The 20,560-nt window shown below is 46.6% G+C and overlaps 1 protein-coding gene across 3 annotated transcripts in view; it reads right to left on the minus strand.

Annotated features, from left to right (window-relative positions):
• The window catches only part of tex2 (testis expressed 2), a 139,115-nt gene extending 119,750 nt beyond the window's left edge, over positions 1 to 19,365 (minus strand). For all 3 annotated transcript variants that reach the window (XM_068003879.1, XM_068003881.1, XM_068003880.1), the window contains exon 1: positions 19,230 to 19,365. The gene's annotated coding sequence lies outside the window, so the exon portion shown is untranslated. The remainder of the gene's footprint in view (positions 1 to 19,229) is intronic.
• Between the last annotated feature and the right edge of the window lie 1,195 nt (positions 19,366 to 20,560).

Genomic DNA, 20,560 nt, shown 5'->3' on the forward strand with positions numbered 1-20,560 from the left:
CCTATGATCGTACGTGGTGACGATTGGAAAAGATTGCAGAGCAATAAAATTACTCAAAAATGCTCAATCCTGCTCATCGCGCTACAAAGTCTATATCTGCTTCGTAATTGAACATTAGAGCTCTATTTGTCAGTCTGCAAAGAGAAACCCAACTTTTGCTCCTGGATTCAGTAGTCCTAAGCTATGCAAACCAATGAATGGGAATTTTTACATTGATAGTGTGCCATTGGCAGCAAGCACACAGCACTGTTACTGCTGATGTCACGTTATAACAAGCAGACAACTACACGCCCCCAATGGAGCTGAAAACCAACTTTTCATGGATCCCAAAACCAGAGGTCAAGGACACAAAAAAAACACAATCCTCTATAGAATCTTGGAAAATTTACTGCACAGAAGGAAGCCATTCGGCTCATCGTGTCCGTGCTGGCCGAAAATGAGTCACCCAGCCTAATCCCACTTTCCAGCACTTGGTCCGTAGCCATGTAGGTTACGGCACTTCAGGTGCACATCCAGGTACTTTTTAAGTGAGTTGAGGGTTTCTGCCTCTACCACCCTTTCAGGCAGTGAGTTCCAGACCCCCACCATCCTCTGGGTGAAAAAGTTTCTCCTCAGCTCCCTCTAATCCTTCTACCAATCACTTTAAATCTATGCCCCCTGGTTATTGACCTCTCTGCTAAGGGAAATAGGCCCCACATAATTTTGTACACCCCAACTGAATCACCCCTCAGCCTCCTCCGTTCCAAGGAAAACAACCTCAGCCTATCCAGTCTTTCCTCATAGCTAAAATTCTCTAGTCCTGGCCACATCCTTCTAAATCTCCTCTGTACCTTCCCTAGTGCAATCACATCTTTCCTGTAATGTGGTGACCAGAACTGTACACAGTACTCAAGCTATACTGACCTTACATCAGGCACAAGCAGCACCTGGGTGCGGTGGAAAGGTTGTGGTTTTATCTTGAATGCCGATCTCCCAGAGACTATGCAGAAATGCAGACTTCATTAATCCAAACTATATATGATGGAACATGCGGTAAGACCAATGAATTTGACCTAAAGCATTTTAGTGCAAATTCTCTAGGCCTTTCAACAACTATCAGGGTAAATGTCATGTGACATTAGATATGCTGATCAGGTTCACAGAATAAAAACTACTTATGACCAACAGCAACAAGGTATTCACTGATGCTTTCATTATTACATTTTTTTAGAATAAAAAATGCAAATGGAAATTTAGCAAATTCCAGTGACAGGGCTGTGAAAGAGCTATTTTTATTTAGACTTGGTATTGCATGAGACTCCTGCCTTCAGCAGTCACTTCTACTTTAAAGCATCTACTATATGCACAAAATGAACGGGAGTACTAGCACTATGAAGGAAGTACAGTACTAGTGAAGGGAAACCAGCATTAATTGTTCTAGTTCTACTTAGTCAGCTGCTCAACACACCTGTTGGAGTCTTACACTAGAACCATACAGAAACCATCCTGCTTGAGTCTATCCAATGAACATACACCAAGGGTCTTAGCCGTGGCTCAGTGGGTAACATTCATGCTCCTGAGTCAGAAGGTTGTCAGTTCAAGTCCCACTCCAGAGATATAATCCAGGCTGACACACCCAGAGCAGTACTGAGGGAGTGCTGCACTTTTGGAGGTGCCACCTTTTGCGGGGGAGTGGGACTAGCTGGATTGCTCTTGCATAGAGCCGTCGTGGACTCGATGGGCTGAATGGCCTCTGTGCTGTAACCTTTCTATGATTGTATGACACCACTGCTCTATAAACTAGAATGTTGTGTTTTAAAACTTTCCCCCCCCTCTTTTCCTGCCAATATTCTCTCCTCCTTGCTGAAGGGGGTGATAACCTGCTGAGGTACTACTTAACAACTGCTAAGTGCCCTGCAGTACCTCACCCAAATGGCCATTAATCATGTGTGAGCATTGCATGCCATTCAAGAGCATCACAGTTGAGTAAAGTATCACAGCTGAGTCTGATCCTGCATTCAGCTGATGTCCATATACATGCACTTCCAACAGGTATTACTGGATATTAATCAGAAATGGGAAATCTAGGTTATCATCTCCTTCTAACCCAAGGCTGCTAAGGCACAAACTTTAATCAGCTAACTCAGTTCAAATCAGGGATGGAACCTGGAACCTTCCTGGTCTGTTTGGCTCAGTTGCTTACTTCTAAGCAGCCCTCTCCGAAAGATCCTGTCATTTTTGCACTAAACCATTCATCACAACCTGTGCTAATCCAGAATATTTAAAACGATAGAGCCATGGAATTCTACCCCATATCACAAAACCCTGTAAAACAATGCACTGCAGGTTTATAAAGAGAACTCATTTATCACAACTTGTACAGAGGCAGCAAAACAGAAGATAACTGACAAACACAGTCACAGGTAGATTACGGTCCATCTCAACGGTGGAGACATCAAATCACACCACTGACCAAAAGAAATATTTCCACTGGAAAAAAGTAAACTTTATTTAACACTTCTGTACTTTTTCTGAAAGCAAGGACAAAGAGACTAGTGCACCAATTAAAAGTATTTTGTTTCTTTATGTATTTTCCATTCAAGCATTCAAAAAAACTTAGTATCATTTAGAGTACTAGAAATAATGTTTCTCATGAAGATCTAACAAATTATGAGCTAAAAAAGTTACGAGTTGAGACCAGTTTCTGGAACAGGAACACTATTGAAGGATATGGGGATCATCATAAATGATATCCATCTAATAGGTGAATACAAATATTAATGTGCATATTTTATTTTATTTAAGGATATTCATTATGTGGAGAGTTATTTTCATTTTGTAGATAAAGAGTTTGTTAGTAATGGGTCATTGGAAGGGCAGAGGTTAATCTGTTTAATGAGTGCCCAGGGTGGTGAGGATGGGAGGAGAGAGTCTGGGCTCAATTTTGATTATTATAGTAACATGGTTCAAAGTACTCAAAGGTGTCCACAGTAAGACAACTTGTCTATACTCAATTTTTGAAGGAAAAAATGTTGGAAGGATATATAAAAAACCAACAGGTTTGTCATCATGTGTGCTAGATACCTCCCAGTGAATTAGACTAACAATCTTATTTTAAAGATCATGCATCACTAATATGAAGATTGAACAAGTTTGTGTAAGTCATCTAAATCACACGATTACTGTCATCATGCCATATTAAGTAAAACCTCAATGATTTTTCTGTAATATTGCAGGAAAGTGGTCATATATAATAAAGCAACCTAATTGCACCACATTTAACTACTTATATTAAATGCAACATACTCTTATTAACCAGCACTGCTGCAAATAAAAATAAATTACACTCTGATACTGCACAGAGATTCAAAACAAGTCCATTGCAATGCAACTATTACAAAACAAATCACCATGTTAAAGCTGTGGCCCAGACTAGGCTACTGTCAGCCTACTGACAAGCCAAATGAGCAATTTTCACATGGTCATTAGCTACACAAATAAATGGGAAGACTATGAAGTGCAGCACATTTCTTTCTGAAAAACTGACATTTTTGTTTTACTCTACAGAAAGCACATCACTAAGTAAGAGGGGCTTTGGTATTAGCCAAACATTAGGAGGGGCAAGGAACCTTTTTCTTTGAAGTACACAAAAAATGAATAAGATTCAAGCACAGCTTGAGGAAATTTTGAAAGTAATGCAAAGCTTCTCCACCATGCAGTATTATAATGAATAATTTACCATTTAATTTTCCTTTTGTTTCACTTCTGAAATCAGGCAGTTTGCATTGATTAGTTAGCCATTTTTATGTTCCCACTTCAAGAGCAGACCACAATGCTGAGTGACCCTTTAAGCAATCCTGAATTTTTGTCACAAAACTCCAGGTGCAATGAATGCAAATGGCATTCTTTTAAAAACATTCACTATTTATCACTATGCTACTGCAAATACACGCTGAAAAAATACTACAGTATTCCTGACATCAGGCACAGTAAAAGAAATGTCACATCTCAGTAAGTAACCTGGTGCACTGACAAATTTCATCACTATTACAAACCTCAGACTAACATACAAACAGCTTTTAACCTTTAACAGCATGTGTGGACCATTTTCTCAACCCTCAGGAAAGACAGATTTAAAATCATTTCTGACCAAACAAAGCTCTCCTTACCGTAAACATGCAAATCTGCAAACTTCAAAACATTGATACTATTTTATAAATCATTAATTGTGTTTCTTTTAAAATTACACTTTTTCAGGAAAGGTCATTACCAGTAGGTAACTGTGCATTTGCTTTCTACAGAGGGAGTGCTGCACTGTTGGAGATGCCATCTTTCGGATGAAATGTTAAACCAAGGCCCTATCTGCCCTTTCAAGTGGATGTAAAAGATCCCATGGCACTATTTTGAAGAAGAGCAGGGGAGTTCTCCTTCGTGTCCTGGTCAATATTTATCCCTCAACCAACACCACTAAAACAGATTATTTGCTCATTACCTCATTGCTGTTTCTGGGACCTGGCTGTACGCAAACTGGCTGCCGCGTTTCCTACATTACAACAGTGACTACACTTCAAGAGTACTTCAATGTCTATAAGGAGCTTTGGGATGTCCAGAGGTCACGAAAGGCACTGTATAAAGACAAGTTTGTTCTTTCTTTCTATTGTGCCATACATAAACTTTCCGACAGGTATTGTTGGGATGGTTTTCCAATTTAATGAGGTGTAAAACAAATTCATGGCTGGAACTAAAGTAACTCAGAGCTGGTGATAAAATGGTTCAGTTTACCGAAAATAATTCAGACAATTTCTTTATCAAGAGGAAACACAAACAGTAACTATAACTTCTCCCCCGACACACAGTCAGATGCCTGGAAGCAGGTCTGCTGATCTTGGCCACAGAATGGAGAGTGATACAAGATGGGAAAGGGGGGGGGTGGGGGGGGAAGAAGCCTAACTACTCTCAGCTCAAAAGCAAGTGTGCGCAAATATTTGAGGTAAATTTAGCTCACTCAAATGAGGCTTTAAAAGCAGCACAAAGCATACAAGACAAAAGTAGGATGCTACATCAGTCATAAATACAAAAAGGACAAAAAGCACTCTAGTGCATTAATACTTTAGTGAATTAAATATCATTTTTTTTCCTAATAAGCGTGACTACCTACAGCTAGTTTTTTTTTAAATCACAGCTGGCAGTTGCATTAATGAATAAAAATCAAATGAATCTTCCAGGCTACCGCTAATATTGGAGATAACTCCCAAGAATGTCTGGGAACTGTGGTTACTCAAAAAATATGCCTCATGATGTCTTACTTCAAGACCCCGAAGTTATAATGGGAAACATTTCATCAAAAATATCTTGCAATCATTCACGGACCCAGTCAACAGCCGAATAAACTATTTAAGTACCAAACATGATTTTGTTGGATTACCAGCTGATTTCCCTCCTCACTACATTTGACCCTTAAAACAATTTCAGTACTTGCAAAGTAAATACAGGATTTTTTTCAGTTAAAATTATTCTAGTTTTAATTATTTCTGCTTAAAATAAGCTGAGAATTATCAAAATATTTGCAGTTAGTTGATCTCAACCAGGTGGTTGGTGGAGCACTGCAATTGGCCTCAGTGTCTGTTGGAGGGCAAGAGAGTTCTTACTCCTGATCAACATCCAGTAACTTCCACTAGAAGTGTATGATGGGCAAGGCAGGATCAGGTACCCGCTTTAAGGTTCTCTTCTACTGTGGTCAAAATGGCTACTAATACCATTGAGGGTCACACATGAAGACAAGGCATTTGGGCAAAGTACTAAAGGGTTGCCAGTGTCTGTATAACTCTACCACAGCATGAATCAATGCCCTCAGGAGAAATGTAGAAAGGGACAAAATCTGAATGGAGAAAGGGATGACCATTATCAGATGTCAAAAGAATATCTGGTTTCAATGAGATGCATCCATCTGCATTATAATCAGGCACACCAACAAAGTCACTAACTTTAGACTACCACTAACCTCCAAGGAGATAGCTGTCAGTTTTTTTCCTTCACCACCATATCAATCCTTCATTTTCACATACCCCACCATCCATATCTCAGGAAAACAAACTAGTCAAGCAATAGCTTGACATAGCCATACTCACAGAATCACACCTTTCAGCCAATGTCCTGGACTCTTCCATTACCATCCCTGGGTACGTCTTGTCCCACCGGCTGAACAGACCCACCAGAGGTGGCTGTATAGTGATATACAGTCAGGAGGGAGTGGCCCTGGGAGTCCTCAACATTGACTCCAGACCTCATGAAATCTCATGGCATCAGGTCAAACATGGGCAAGGAAACCTTCTGCTGATTACCACCTACCACCCTCCCTCAGCTGATGAATCAGTACTCCTCCATGTTGAGCACCACTTGGAGGAAGCACTGAGGGTAGCAAGGGCACAGAATGTACTCTGGGTGGGGGACTTCAATGTCCATCACTAAGAGTGGCTCGCTAGCACCACTACTCACCGATCCCTGAAGGACATAGTTGCCAGACTGGGCCTGCGGCTGGTGGTGAGCGAACCAATGAGGGAAAAACCTACTTGAACCTCATCCTCGTCCCCACTAATCTACCTGTCGCAGATGCTTCTATCCATGACAGTATTGGTAGGAGTGACCACCGCGCAGTCCTCGTGGAGACGAAGTCCTATCTTCGCACTGAGGATACCATCCAACGTGTTGTGTGGCACTACCACCATGCTAAATGGGATAGATTCAGAACAGATCTAGCAGCTCAAAACTGAGCATCCATGAGGCGCTGTGGGCCATCAGCAGCAGAATTGTATTCCAGCACAATCTGTAACCTCATGGCCCACCATAGTCCTCACTCTACCATTACCAACAAGCCAGGGGATCAGCCCTGGTTCAATGAGGAGTGTAGAAGAGCATGCCAGGAGCAGCACCAGGCGTACCTAAAACTGAGGTGCCAACCTGGTGAAGCTACAACACAGGACTACATGCATGCTAAACAGCAGAAGCAACATGCTACACAGAGCTAAGCGATTCCATAACCAAACGATCAGATCAAAGCTCTGCAGTCCTGCCATATCCAGTCGTGAATGGTGGAGGACAATTAAACAACTAACAGGAGGAGCGCAGTGGATGATCCATCTCGGCCTCCTCCGATATCCCCACAAACACAGAAGACAGCCTTCAGCCAATACGATTCACTCCACGTAATATCAAGAAAAGGCTGAGTGCACTGGATACAGCAAAGGCTATGGGCCCCGACAACATCCCGGCTGTCGTGCTGAAGACTTGTGCTCCAGAACTAGCTGCGCCTCTAGTCAAACTGTTCCAGTACAGCTACTACACTGGCATCTACCCGATAATGTGGAAAATTGCACAGGTATGTCCTGCCACAAAAAGCAGGACAAATCCAATCCGGCCAATTACTGCCCCATCAGACTACTCTCAATCATCAGCAAAGTGATGGAAGGTGTCGTCGAAAGTGGTATCAAGCGGCACTTACTCACCAATAATCTGCTCACCGATGCTCAGTTTAGGTTCCGCCAGGACCACTTGGCTCCAGACCTCATTACAGCTTTTGTCCATTTTTGGACCAAGGAGCTGAATTCCAGAGGTGAGGTAAGAGTGACTGTCCTTGACATCAAGGCAGCATTTGACCAAGTGTGGCACTAAGGAGCCCTAGTAAAATTGAAATCAATGGGAATCAGGGGGAAAACTCTCCAGTGGCTGGAGTCATACCTAGCACAAAGGAAGATGGTCGTGGTTGTTGGAGGCCAATCATCTCAGCCACAGGACATTGCTACAGGAGTTCCTCAGGGCAGTGTCCTAGGCCCAACCATCTTCAGCTGCTTCATCAATGACCTTCCCTCCTTCATAAAAGGTCAGAAATGGGAATGTTCGCTGATGATTGCACAGTGTTCAGTTCCATTCGCAACCCCTCAGATAATGAGGCAGTCCATGTCCGCATGCAGCAAGACCTGGACAACATCCAGACTCGGGCTGATAAGTGGCAAGTAACATTCGCACCAGACAAGTGCCAGGCAACGACCATCTCCAACAAGAAAGAATCTAACCACCCCCCCATGACATTCAATGGCATTACCGTTGCCAAATCCCCCACCATCAACATCTTGGGGGTCACCATTGACCAGAAACTTAACTGGACCAGCCACATAAATACTCTGGCTACAAGAGCAGGTCAGAGGCTGGGTATTCTGTGGTGAGTGACTCACCACCTGACTCCCCAAAGCCTTTCTACCATCTACAAGGCACAAGTCAGGAGTGTGATGGAATACTCTCCACTTGCCTGGATGAGTGCAGCTCCAACACCACTCGAGAAGCTCGCCACCATCCAGGACAAAGCAGCCCGCTTGATTGGCACCCCATCCACCCCCTTCACCACCGGCGCACCGTGGCTGCAGTGTGTACCATCTACAGGATGCACTGCAGCATCTCGCCACGGCTTCTTCGACAACATCTCCCAAACCCGCAACCTGTCCTTCTAGGTGGTACAAGTGCAGCAGGTACATGGGAACAACACCACCTGCACGTTCCCCTCCAAGTCACACACCATCCCGACTTGGAAATATATCGCCGTTCTTTCGTCGTCGCTGGATCAAAATCCTGGAACTCCCTACCTAACAGCACTGTGGGAGAACCTTCACCACACGGGCTGCAGCGGTTCAAGAAGGCGGCTCACCACCACTATCTCAAGAGCAATTAGGGATGGGCAATAAATGCTGGCCTTGCCAGCGATGCCCACATCCCATGAATGAATTTTAAAAAAAATTTTACTATGCAGCAGTAAAGGGTCATACCCGGACAAATTATAACTAGTTTAAAATGTTTTTCTCCCATAAAAGCAATAATTACAGTCTAACAGAATCAGAATGTTATGTTGGTGAATGACCTTGAAATTATTTAGTGTATTAATACTGACAAGATAATTTTTTTAAACCATTTAGTAGGGATTGTAGTAAGAGTGACAATCATTGCTGAAGTGGCATAACATTTTAAAATACATCACATTGGCATTACAATTAATTTTGGAAGTATCTCAAGCCATTAGCTATACAAAACCCTGGTTAGACCGCACCTGGAGTACTGTGAGCAGTTCTGGGCACCGCATCTTCGGAAGGACATATTGGCCTTGGAGGGAGTGCAGCGTAGGTTTACTAGAACGATACCCAGACTTCAAGGGTTAAGTTACGAGGAGAGATTACACAAATTGGGGTTGTATTCTCTAGAGTTTCGAAGGTTAAGAGGTGATCTGATCGAAGTTTATAAGATATTAAGGGGAACAGATAGGGTGGATAGAGAGAAACTATTTCCGCTGGTTGGGGATTTTAGGAGTAGGGGGCACAGTCTAAAAATTAGAGCCAGACCTTTCAGGAGTGAGATTAAAAAACATTTCTACACACAAAGGGTGGGAGAAGTTTGGAACTCTCTTCCGCAAACAGCAATTGATACTAGCTCAATTGCTAGATTTAAATCTGAGATAGATAGCTTTCGGGCAACCAAAGGTATTAAGGGATATGGGCCAAAGGCAGGTATATGGAGCTAGATCACAGATCAGCCATGATCTTATCAAATGGCGAAATAGGCACGAGGGGCTGAATGGTCCACTCCTATGTTCCTATTTCCTGTAAACATGAATTACACAAAGCCAAAATGTTCATTGATTTTTGAAACAATTACATTTAGAAACATTTGACATTATTTTCTTTGAAAATCAGATTTTCTCACAAAATTCCAGCTTATGTTAATAAACTAAGGCACTGTATATATAAAACATTACCTTTTTTAAAAATTCAAAAATCATAATAGGTACAGCATCAGAGGCAGCCATTCATCCCTTTGTGCCTGCACTTTGAAAGAGCTATCTTCTGATGTAGTGTACATGGATTTTAGCAAGGCTTTTGACAAGGTCCCACATGGCAGGCTGGTCAAAAAAGTAAAAGCCTATGGGGTCCAAGGGAAAGTGGCTAGTTGGATCCAAAATTGGTTCAGTGGCAGGAAAGCAAAGGGTAATGGTTGATGGGTATTTTTGCGACTGGAAGGCCGTTTCCAGCGGGGTCTCACAAGGCTCAGTATGAGGTCCCTTGCTTTTTGTAGTATATATTAGTGATTTGGACTTGAATGTGGGGGGCTTGATCAAGAAGTTTGCAGATGATACAAAAATTGGCAGTGTGATTGATGATGTGGTCTTATGACAAGGAGGAAAGCTGTAAACTGCAGGAAGATATCAATGGACTGGTCAAGTGGGCAGAAAAGTGGCAAATGGAATGCAATCCACAGAAGTGCGAGGTAATGCATTTGGGGAGGGCAAACAAGGCAAGGGAGTACACAATAAGTGGGAGGATACTGAGAGGTGTAGAGGAACAAAGGGACCTTGGAACGCATGACCGCAGGTCCCTGAAGGTAGCAGGATAGATAGATAGATAAGGTGGTTAAAAAGGCATACAGGATACTTTCCTTTATTAGCCAAGGCATAGAATATAAGAGCAGGGAGGTTACGCTAGAATTATATAAAACATTGGTTAAGCCACAGCCTGAGAACTGCGTACAGTTCTGGGTCACCACATTACGGGAAAGACGTGATTGCACTAAAGAGGGTACAGAGGAAATTTATGAGGATGTTGCCAGAGCTGGAGAAATTTAGCTATGTGGAAAGATTGGATAGGCTGGGATTGTTTTCTTTGGAACAAAGGAGGCTGAGGGGAGATTTAATTGAGGCATATAAAATAATGATGGGACTAGAGAGAGAGGACCTATTTCCCTTAGTAGAGGAGTCAGTGACCCGGGGGCATAGATTTAAAGTAATTGGTTGAAGGTTTAGAGGGGAGCCGAGGAGAAGATTTTTCACCCAGAGGGTGGTGGGGGTCTGGAACTCACTGCCTGAAAGGGTGGTAGAGGCAGAAACCCTCAACTCATTTAAAAAGTACTTGGACGAGCACTTGAAGTGCCATAACCTACAGGCTACGGTCCAAGTGCTGGAAAGTGGGATTAAGCTGGATAGCTCTTTTTCGGCCGGCACGGACATGATGGGCCAAATGGCCTCCTTCTGTGCCGTAACTTTCTACGATTCTATCCAATTTGCCCCATTCCCCTGCTGTTTCCCCATAGACCTGTAAATGTTTTCCTTCAAGTATTTATCCAATTCCCTTTTGAAAGTTACTATTGAATCCGCTACCACCAACCTTTCGGGCAGTACATTCCAGATCATTGCAACTCATTGTGCAAAAAAATGTTTCCTCATGTCGCCTCTGGCTCTTTTGCCGATCACCTTAAATCTGTGTCCTCTGGTTACTGACCCTTCTGCCACTGGAAACAGTTTCTCCTTATTTACTCTATCAAAACCGTTCATGATTTTGAACACCTCTATCAAATCTCCCCTTAACCTTCTCTGTTCTAAGGAGAACAACCCCAACTTCTCCAATCTCTCTACATAACTGAAGTCCCTCATCCCTGGCACCACTATCTTCTGCATCCTCCCCAAGGCCTTGACATCCTTCCTAAAGTGTGGAGCCCAGAATTGAACGCAATACTCCAGCTGAGGCCTAACTAGTGTTTTATAAAGGTTTAGCATAACTTCCTTGCTTTTGTACTCTATGCCTCTATTAATAAAGGCCCAGGATCCCAAATGCTTTTTTTTAAAAAAAACAGCCTCCTCAACTTGTCCTGCCACCTTGAAAGATTTGTGTATGTACAACCCCAGGTGTCTCAGTTCCTGCACCCCCTTTAAAATTGTACCATTTAGTTTATATTGCCTCTCGATATTCTTCCTACCAAAACTCCACACTTCTCTGCATTAAATTTCATCTGCCACGTGTCTGTCCATTTCACCAGTCTATGTCCTCCTGAAGTCTGTTACTATCCTCCACATTGTTTAATACATTTCCGAATTTTGTGACATCTGCAAACTTTGAAATTATACCATGTATACCCAAGTCCAGGTCATTAATATATATCAAAGAGCAGTGGTCCTAATACTGACCCCTAGGGAACACCACTGTATACTTCCCTCCAGTCTGAAAAACAATTGTTCACCACTAATCTCTGCCTTCTGTCCCTTAGCCAATTTTGTATCTACGCTGCCACTGTCTCTTTAATCCCATGGGCTTTAATAAATGTAGCAATTTATTTAAGTAACCTAGTGGCAGTTCAGCTACTCAGTTAAAGAACTTGCATTTATATAGCACCTTTCACGTACTAACCCTAACCAAAAAGCATTTCACGCGCAAATGAAAAACTTTTCAAATGGAGCTACATTTTATGTAGGCAAATGCAACAGCCAATTTACACACAAACAGCAATGAGATAAACGGCCATATAATCTGTTTAGGTGGTGTTGGCTGAGGGATGAATGTTGGCCAGGACACCAAAACTCCCCTGCTCTTCAAAGTGCCATGGGATCTTTTACATCCACCTCAACAGGCAGACAAAGGCCTGTTTAATGTCTCATCTTCACTCTGACAGTGAAGCAGTCCCTCGCTACTGCACTGAAGTATCAACCTAAATTATGTGCTCAAGTCCCTGGTGTAGGCCTTGAATTCACAACCTTCTGACTGAGAGGTAAGAGTGCTATCACTGAGCCAAGCGGAGTTATAAAATTACTACATTTCATTTGGAAAGTTTGGCATTACTACAAATAAAAATACACTTCAAAACTCCAATACGTACAAGTTTGAGAAATTGAACTGACGCCATCAGCCTTGATTTATCAAAAATAATAAGCAATGGTCAAGTACTGAAAAAAATGTAAGTACTTTTGCAATATAAACTCTAGAATTCCTTGGAAACCGCAGATTTATCAGATAATAATGACGTTTACTAATCCTCTTGTGTGAATACAACCAAGCAAAGACATCCAATGTACTACCAATTCCTCTGGCACAAATTTAATCCTACGAAGAAACAGAACACATGGGGAGAGAGAATACGTCATGACCAGCAGTGTGATATTAGGCTGACCACAAAATTAAAGTGACAAAGTCATCAATGGCTTAGAGTCAGTTTTAAGTCAAGATATTTGTATCACAATGCTCGCCACCAATGTTTATTTCACTTGCACATTTTCAAGTAAACAGGGAGGTTTCTGCAATCCAAGAAAGCAAATTATTTGTGATGGCCATTAGTGAAAATATTATTTCACCCTAATTTCTCCAAGCAATCATTATAGACAATGCATGGCTGGGCACCCCCTGAAGATCAAGTCCAGATGTCTAACATGAATCCACTACTCACATAAAGGGTATAAACAGAAAACATTGATGAAGTATATTTCTGTGGATTTACTAGAGATGTAATTGGGATGAAATTGCAATATTTTTATACCATAACAGTTATATCTCATAGAACATAAGAACATAAATAGGAGCAGGAGTAAGCCATACGGCCCCTCGAGCCTGCTCTACCATTCAATACAATCATGGCTGATCCTCAACCTCAACTCCACTTTCCCGCCTGATCCCCCATATCCCTTGATAGGTATAAGGGTTATTGGAATATGAATGCATTACCCACAATGTGATTATTTAAGCCAAGTCAATCACATTCAATCAATTGAAAGGGGAACTGGGTAAACTGTTAAGAAAAGGATTTGAAGAGAGGGAAACTGCATTAGAGTGGATATGGAGCTAGCACAGACATAGTGGACCAACGCTCCTGTGCTAAAACATTCTGATTCGACTAGCCTGCATAAGAACTCTCCTGTACTAACACCATGGCCTCTCAGACCTTCAATGCAACTTTATTGTTTTTTTTAAAAAAAAGTGACAACAGCTTTGTTTTACAGAGATAGCTGCATATGCACGTGGGGTGTATTTAAAAGTCAGGAATTTGGTGAAAACCCATAATTTAATCGAAAATGCTGGAAATACTCAGCAAGTCAGGCAGCATCTGTGGAGAAAAAAAGGGATAACGTTTCGGGTCGATGACCTTTCATCAGAACTGGAAGCAGCTGAAGATTTAACAGTTTTTAAGCAAGTACAGAGCCAGGCAAAGGGGAGGGGCGGGAGGGGGGGGGGGGGGGGGGAGGAAAGAGAGGAAAGAGAGGAAAGAACAAAAGGGAAGGAAGGTCTGAGATAGGGTGGAGGGCAGGAGTGATTGTATGACAAAAGGGATGATGGTGCAAGGCAAGGAAGGTGGTAATGTGACAAGAAACAAAAGATGGGTCTAGAGGAGCTGTAAATGGCAACAGCAGAACCATTACCAGCAGCTGCTGTCCAAAAAAAATGGAAGCAGTAGTTATGATCGGAAGTTATTTCAATCAATGTTAAATCCAGAAGGTTGTAAAGTGCCTAATCAAAAGATGAGGTGCTATTCCTCGATCTTCCGTTGTTTCATTGGAACATCACCCAATCTGTGTTTGGTCTCCCCACTGTAGAGAAGGCCGCATCATGAGTAGCGAGCACGGTATACTAAATTGAAAAGTATAAGCAAATCGCTGTTTCACCTGGAAGGAGTGGTTGGGGCCCTGAGAAGGGAGGAGGTGAAAGGGCAGGTGTTGCAACTCCTGCGCTCGCACGGAAAAGACAGCAGGTGTTGGGAGTGATGCAAGAGTGGACCAGGGCGTCGCGGAGGGAACGGTCCCTTCGGAATGCTGAAAGGGGAGGGGAAGAAGATAGCTTCGCATTGGAGGTGGTGGAAATGGCGGAGGATAATATGTTGAATGTGGAGGCTGGTGAGGTGGACGGTGAGTACAACAGGGACTCTATTGTGGTTCTGGGAGGGAGGGGTAGGGGTGACGGCAGAAGAGCGGGATATGGGACGGACACAGTCACGGGCCGTCAACTACAGAGGAGGAGAATCCTTGGTTGAGGAAAAAAGGAAGACATATCGGAAGCTCAGGTGTGGAAGGTGGCATCGTCGGAACAGACACGATAGAGACAGAAACTGGGAGAAGAGAATATAGTCCTTATAGGAAGCAGGGTGGAAGAAAGTGTAATCAAGGTAGCTGTGGGAGTTGGTGGGCTTATAGTAAATATTGGTTGACAACCTATCCCCAGAAATGGAGATAGAGAAGTCGTGGAAGGGCAGGGAAGAGTCGGAGATGGACCATGTGATGGCGAGGACAGAGTGGAAATTGGAAGCAAAGTTGTTGAAATTTTCCAGTTTGGGGCGAGAGCAGGAAATGGCACTGATACAGTCTTCAATGTACTGGGAAAAAAAAGATGAGAGAGGGGACCCGAGTGGTTGACAGGGCCCTTGACTGTGTCCATCCCATTTCCCGCTCCTCTGCGCTCACCCCTTCCCCAAATACTCCTTCCAGATGAAACAGCGATTTATTTGTACTTCTTTCAATTTAGTATACTGTATTCGCCGCTCACGTGCGGTCTCCTCTACATTGGGGAGAACAAACGCAGATTGGGTGGCCGCTTTGCTGAACACCTCTGCTCAGTCCGCAAGCGTGACCCTGACCTTCCGGTCGCTTGCCATTTTAATTCTCCATCCCACTCTGACACTTGGCCTTCTACACTGTTCCAATGAAGCTCGAGGAACAGCACCTCTTCTTTCAATGAGGCCCTTTACAAACTTCTGGGCTCAACATTGATTTCAATAACTTCAGATCATAACCACTGCTCCCATTTTTTCTAGACAGGAGATGCTGGTAATGGTTCTGCTGTTTCATTTACAGCTTCTCTAGACCCATCTTTTGTTTCTTTACTTGTACCATTACCACCCTCCTTGCCTTGCACAATCATCCCTTTTGTCATTTGATCACTCCTGCCCTCCACCCTATCACAGACCTTCCCTTTCGTTCTTTCCTCCCCCCCCCCCCCACCCCCCCCCACCCCCCCCCCCCCCAAACTTTGCCTGGCTTAAAAATGGTTAAATCGTAAACTTCCTCCAGTTCCAACAAAAGGTCATCAACCTGAAATGTTTCTTTCTCCGCAGATGCTACCTAACTTGCTGAGTATTTCTAGTATTTTCTGTTTGTATTTCAGATTTCCAGCATCTGCAGTATTTTGCTTTTGACCCAGAATTTAATGGTGAAGTTGAAATGACATCACAGAGCTCAATATTATCCAAAAATGCTTACATCTCTACTGACTAATTATGTCAACTGAACACCTTGATTACAGTCTTTATTACTCACACCCAACAGTAATTTAGTGGATTACTGGGAACAGCAAATAGTATAGTATTTACCAAGTGAAGCTACATTCAAAAGCACACTGAACAAGCTCCATAGTCCAAAATGCCCCATTGCACCATATCAGGACAGATGCTGTTTTATACCCATCACTGATGTTTAAACAACTGTATGAATTTCTGCTTTTGTAAAGATGGGCCAAAACCTGAACCAAAGTACTTCTAAACCAATGCACAATGTATTTTGCTATTTTTCCCACAAACTTAAAAATTACAATAATTTTTGACTCCTAAATATGTTAAGATACATAAGAAAACCAAGAGGTTACCAGCTCCCAATTGACTGAGCTACATTATGAATTTGGTTTTGAACTATTACATATAATTATGTAGAGGTGACATACGCGGAGCATTGGGGAAAGAGAATCCCTCCTGTATGCAGAGTAAAACGACGTTTCCAATAAGAAACGTGTACCGGTCATTTTCCAGTTCATAAAACCTGGGCACAGCCTTCACTTCACAACCTTCTCCACGCACCACCACCCCCGCCCCCCCCCCCCCCCCCCCATGGCGTAGCGTTAGCGATGACGCCAGTGGGCAAAAACAAGGAGGAAAAAACATTCACAGAACCTACGAAATCATTATTCGGTCTGCATTAGCCTTTACTGCACGGGTGCAAGTCGTCCTCTGGTTGTGGGTTAAACCGAGGTACGGAATGAAGAACGGTTCACAAACCCAAGACAGTCCCCGGGAGTGGGAGGGAACTGTCAATCGCCCCTAAAAGCAAGGAGCACAAAGTGTCTCCTGGTCATTTCTGTACGTCAGAAATCTATGGCGGGTGAGGTGCAGTTAACAAGGGGGCGTTGTCACCCTGTAGCCGGGGGGGACGGGACGGACACCCAGAAACCCGGGGGGGGGGGGGGGGGGAGAGAAGGAACGGGCGACCTGTAACCCGGGATGCGGGGGACGGATACCCAGCAATCCGGGGGAACGGACGGGGGACGGAACACCTAGTAGCACCGGGGGGGGGGGGGGGGTCAAGGACACCCAGTAACCCCGGGGAGGGGGGGGGGGTCAAGGACACCCAGTAACCCCGGGGAGGGGGGGGGGGGTCAAGGACACCCAGTAAACCCGGGGAGGGGGGGGGGGGTCAAGGACACCCAGTAAACCCGGGGAGGGGGGGGGGGTCAAGGACACCCAGTAAACCCGGGGGGGGGGTCAAGGACACCCAGTAAACCCGGGGGGGGGGTCAAGGACACCCAGTAAACCCGGGGGGGGGGGGGTCAAGGACACCCAGTAAACCCGGGGGGGGGGGTCAAGGACACCCAGTAAACCCGGGGGGGGGGGGGGTCAAGGACACCCAGTAAACCCGGGGGGGGGGTCAAGGACACCCAGTAAACCCGGGGGGGGGTCAAGGACACCCAGTAAACCCGGGGGGGGGGGTCAAGGACACCCAGTAAACCCGGGGGGTCAAGGACACCCAGTAAACCCGGGGGTCAAGGACACCCAGTAACCCCCGGGGGTCAAGGACACCCAGTAACCCCCGGGGGTCAAGGACACCCAGTAACCCCCGGGGGTCAAGGACACCCAGTAACCCCCGGGGGTCAAGGACACCCAGTAACCCCCCGGGGGGGGGGGCCGAGGGGGCGGACACTCAGTAACCCCCGGGGGGGGGGGCCGAGGGGGCGGACACTCAGTAACCCCCGGGGGGGGGGGGGGCCGAGGGGGCGGACACTCAGTAACCCCCGGGGGGGGGGCCGAGGGGGCGGACACTCAGTAACCCCCGGGGGGGGGGCCGAGGGGGCGGACACTCAGTAACCCCCGGGGGGGGGGCCGAGGGGGCGGACACTCAGTAACCCCCGGGGGGGGGGGGCGAGGGGGCGGACACTCAGTAACCCCCGGGGGGGGGGGCCGAGGGGGCGGACACTCAGTAACCCCCGGGGGGGGGGGCCGAGGGGGCGGACACTCAGTAACCCCCGGGGGGGGGGGGGCCGAGGGGGCGGACACTCAGTAACCCCCGGGGGGGGGGGCCGAGGGGGCGGACACTCAGTAACCCCCGGGGGGGGGGGCCGAGGGGGCGGACACTCAGTAACCCCCGGGGGGGGGGCCGAGGGGGCGGACACTCAGTAACCCCCGGGGGGGGGGGGCCGAGGGGGCGGACACTCAGTAACCCCCGGGGGGGGGGGGCCGAGGGGGCGGACACTCAGTAACCCCCGGGGGGGGGGGGGGCCGAGGGGGCGGACATTCAGTAACCCCCGGGGGGGGGGGCCGAGGGGGCGGACACTCAGTAACCCCCGGGGGGGGGGCCGAGGGGGCGGACACTCAGTAACCCCCGGGGGGGGGGCCGAGGGGGCGGACACTCAGTAACCCCCGGGGGGGGGGGCCGAGGGGGCGGACACTCAGTAACCCCCGGGGGGGGGGGCCGAGGGGGCGGACACTCAGTAACCCCCGGGGGGGGGGGGCCGAGGGGGCGGACACTCAGTAACCCCCGGGGGGGGGGGCCGAGGGGGCGGACACTCAGTAACCCCCGGGGGGGGGGGGCCGAGGGGGCGGACACTCAGTAACCCCCGGGGGGGGGGGCCGAGGGGGCGGACACTTAGTAACCCCCGGGGGGGGGGGCCGAGGGGGCGGACACTCAGTAACCCCCGGGGGGGGGGGCCGAGGGGGCGGACACTCAGTAACCCCCGGGGGGGGGGGCCGAGGGGGCGGACACTCAGTAACCCCCGGGGGGGGGGGCCGAGGGGGCGGACACTCAGTAACCCCCGGGGGGGGGGGGGGGGTGGGCGAGGGGGCGGGCACTCAGTAACCCACGGGGCAGAAGAGCAGAGGCCGCGCAACCGGTTACAGCCCCGGCAGAAAGCAGTTGAATGATATGCCGAAACTCCTCCCCTCAGTCACTGCGGGTAAGTGTTGGTATCGGCCTAGAGACCGGCTATCACTGTGGGATCTACCCCGCTCCTTCACCCACCCCAATGCCCGGCCACCACCGTAAGTTGGGGGGGGGGGGGGGGGGAAGAACACGACGACAGGAGAGGGAGGCGGAGCGGCAGGGACGACACGACTGAGGGGAGATGGTGGGAAGCGGGGAAGATTAAGTGTTAGCCGCTCCTCAAAGCGAAGGACGTGGGCGGGCGGGCGGGCGGGCGACCGACGCTCACCTTTACCCCAGCACTTTCATGGCAGCCGCTGAATGGCGCTCCCCCTCTGCCCGGCGCTCGAGCCGACTCTCCAGCCTCGCACCAACGGCCGCCCAGCGCTCGCGCCACAGCCTGTTAACAACGGCGCGCCTGGGGATTGCTGAGCGCATGCGCGCGCGTACACACACACACACACACACACAGTGGGGGGGGCGCGCGCCCTGCCGCCCCGTCTCAGACAAGACCAATCAATCTGACCATCCAGTCCAGTCATCGATAGGAGGATGGATGATTTATTTTCGCGGTGATTTCAGGCCCAGACGAGTTGTCGCTAATTTCCTGCAACCGCCATTGCCCGGAAAAACCGTCTCCTGATAACACAGATTCTGAATCTTTTAAATGCATTCATGGAGATACTTCACCTGCCGGTCGCTTGCCATTTTAATTCGCACTCCCTCTTTGATCTCTCAGTCCTCGACCTCCTACTCTGTGCCGATGAAGCTCGAGGAACAGCACCTCTTCTTTCGATGAGGCACTTTATAACCTTCTCAACATTGATTTCAATAACTTCAGACCATAACCACCGCTTCCATTTTTTCGACCTGAAACATTAACTCTTCCTTTCTCCACAGACGCTGCCTGACTTGCTGAGTATTTCCAGCATTTTCTGTTTTTATTTCAGATTTCCAGCATCTGCAGTGTTTTGTTTTACATACCGACTTTTGTTTCTCTCAGTCATCTGAAAGTCACTGTAAATGTTGAATGTTCAGTCATGAAGTGTGAGTGGGTAAACCGCAGATTACTGGCTATAGATGCAGAATAAGAGCCCAAACTCTGGAAGAAGTAAATTGCACCATTTGATTAGTATCATAAGGGGCAAAATGATTCCAGATGCAGTCAGATTGTGGTTAATTTACATGTATTCCCTACAACTACAGTCAATTAAGTATAGAAATGACTGGACCCTGAAAGGATGGTGGAAGCAGATTCAGTTGTGGCTTTCAAAAAGGAATTGGATAAATACTTGACGGGAAAAAATTTGTAGGGCTACAGGGAAAGTGCGGGGGAATAGGACTAACTGGATTGCTCTTAAAAGAGCTCAATGGGCAGAATGGCCTCCATACTGTAACCATTCTATGACAAATCATTATTCCAGCCAACTACAACCAACAAACATGTATTACTTTTAATGTATTTGATTTGGGAAAGCTGTCTTTGTCTAGCCTATCGATTTGTGTGAAGTAACCAAGTCTGCTGTAGGCGTTATTGAAAAACAAGGGTGAAGGGCCTAGGCCCACAGTGCAGGGCAAAGTAGCAAACAGTAGGAGAGAAGATGAGTTACATCAGGAAGT

Source organism: Heptranchias perlo, chromosome 23 (genome assembly GCF_035084215.1).
Source record: "Heptranchias perlo isolate sHepPer1 chromosome 23, sHepPer1.hap1, whole genome shotgun sequence".
NCBI classification, from domain to species: domain Eukaryota; kingdom Metazoa; phylum Chordata; class Chondrichthyes; order Hexanchiformes; family Hexanchidae; genus Heptranchias; species Heptranchias perlo.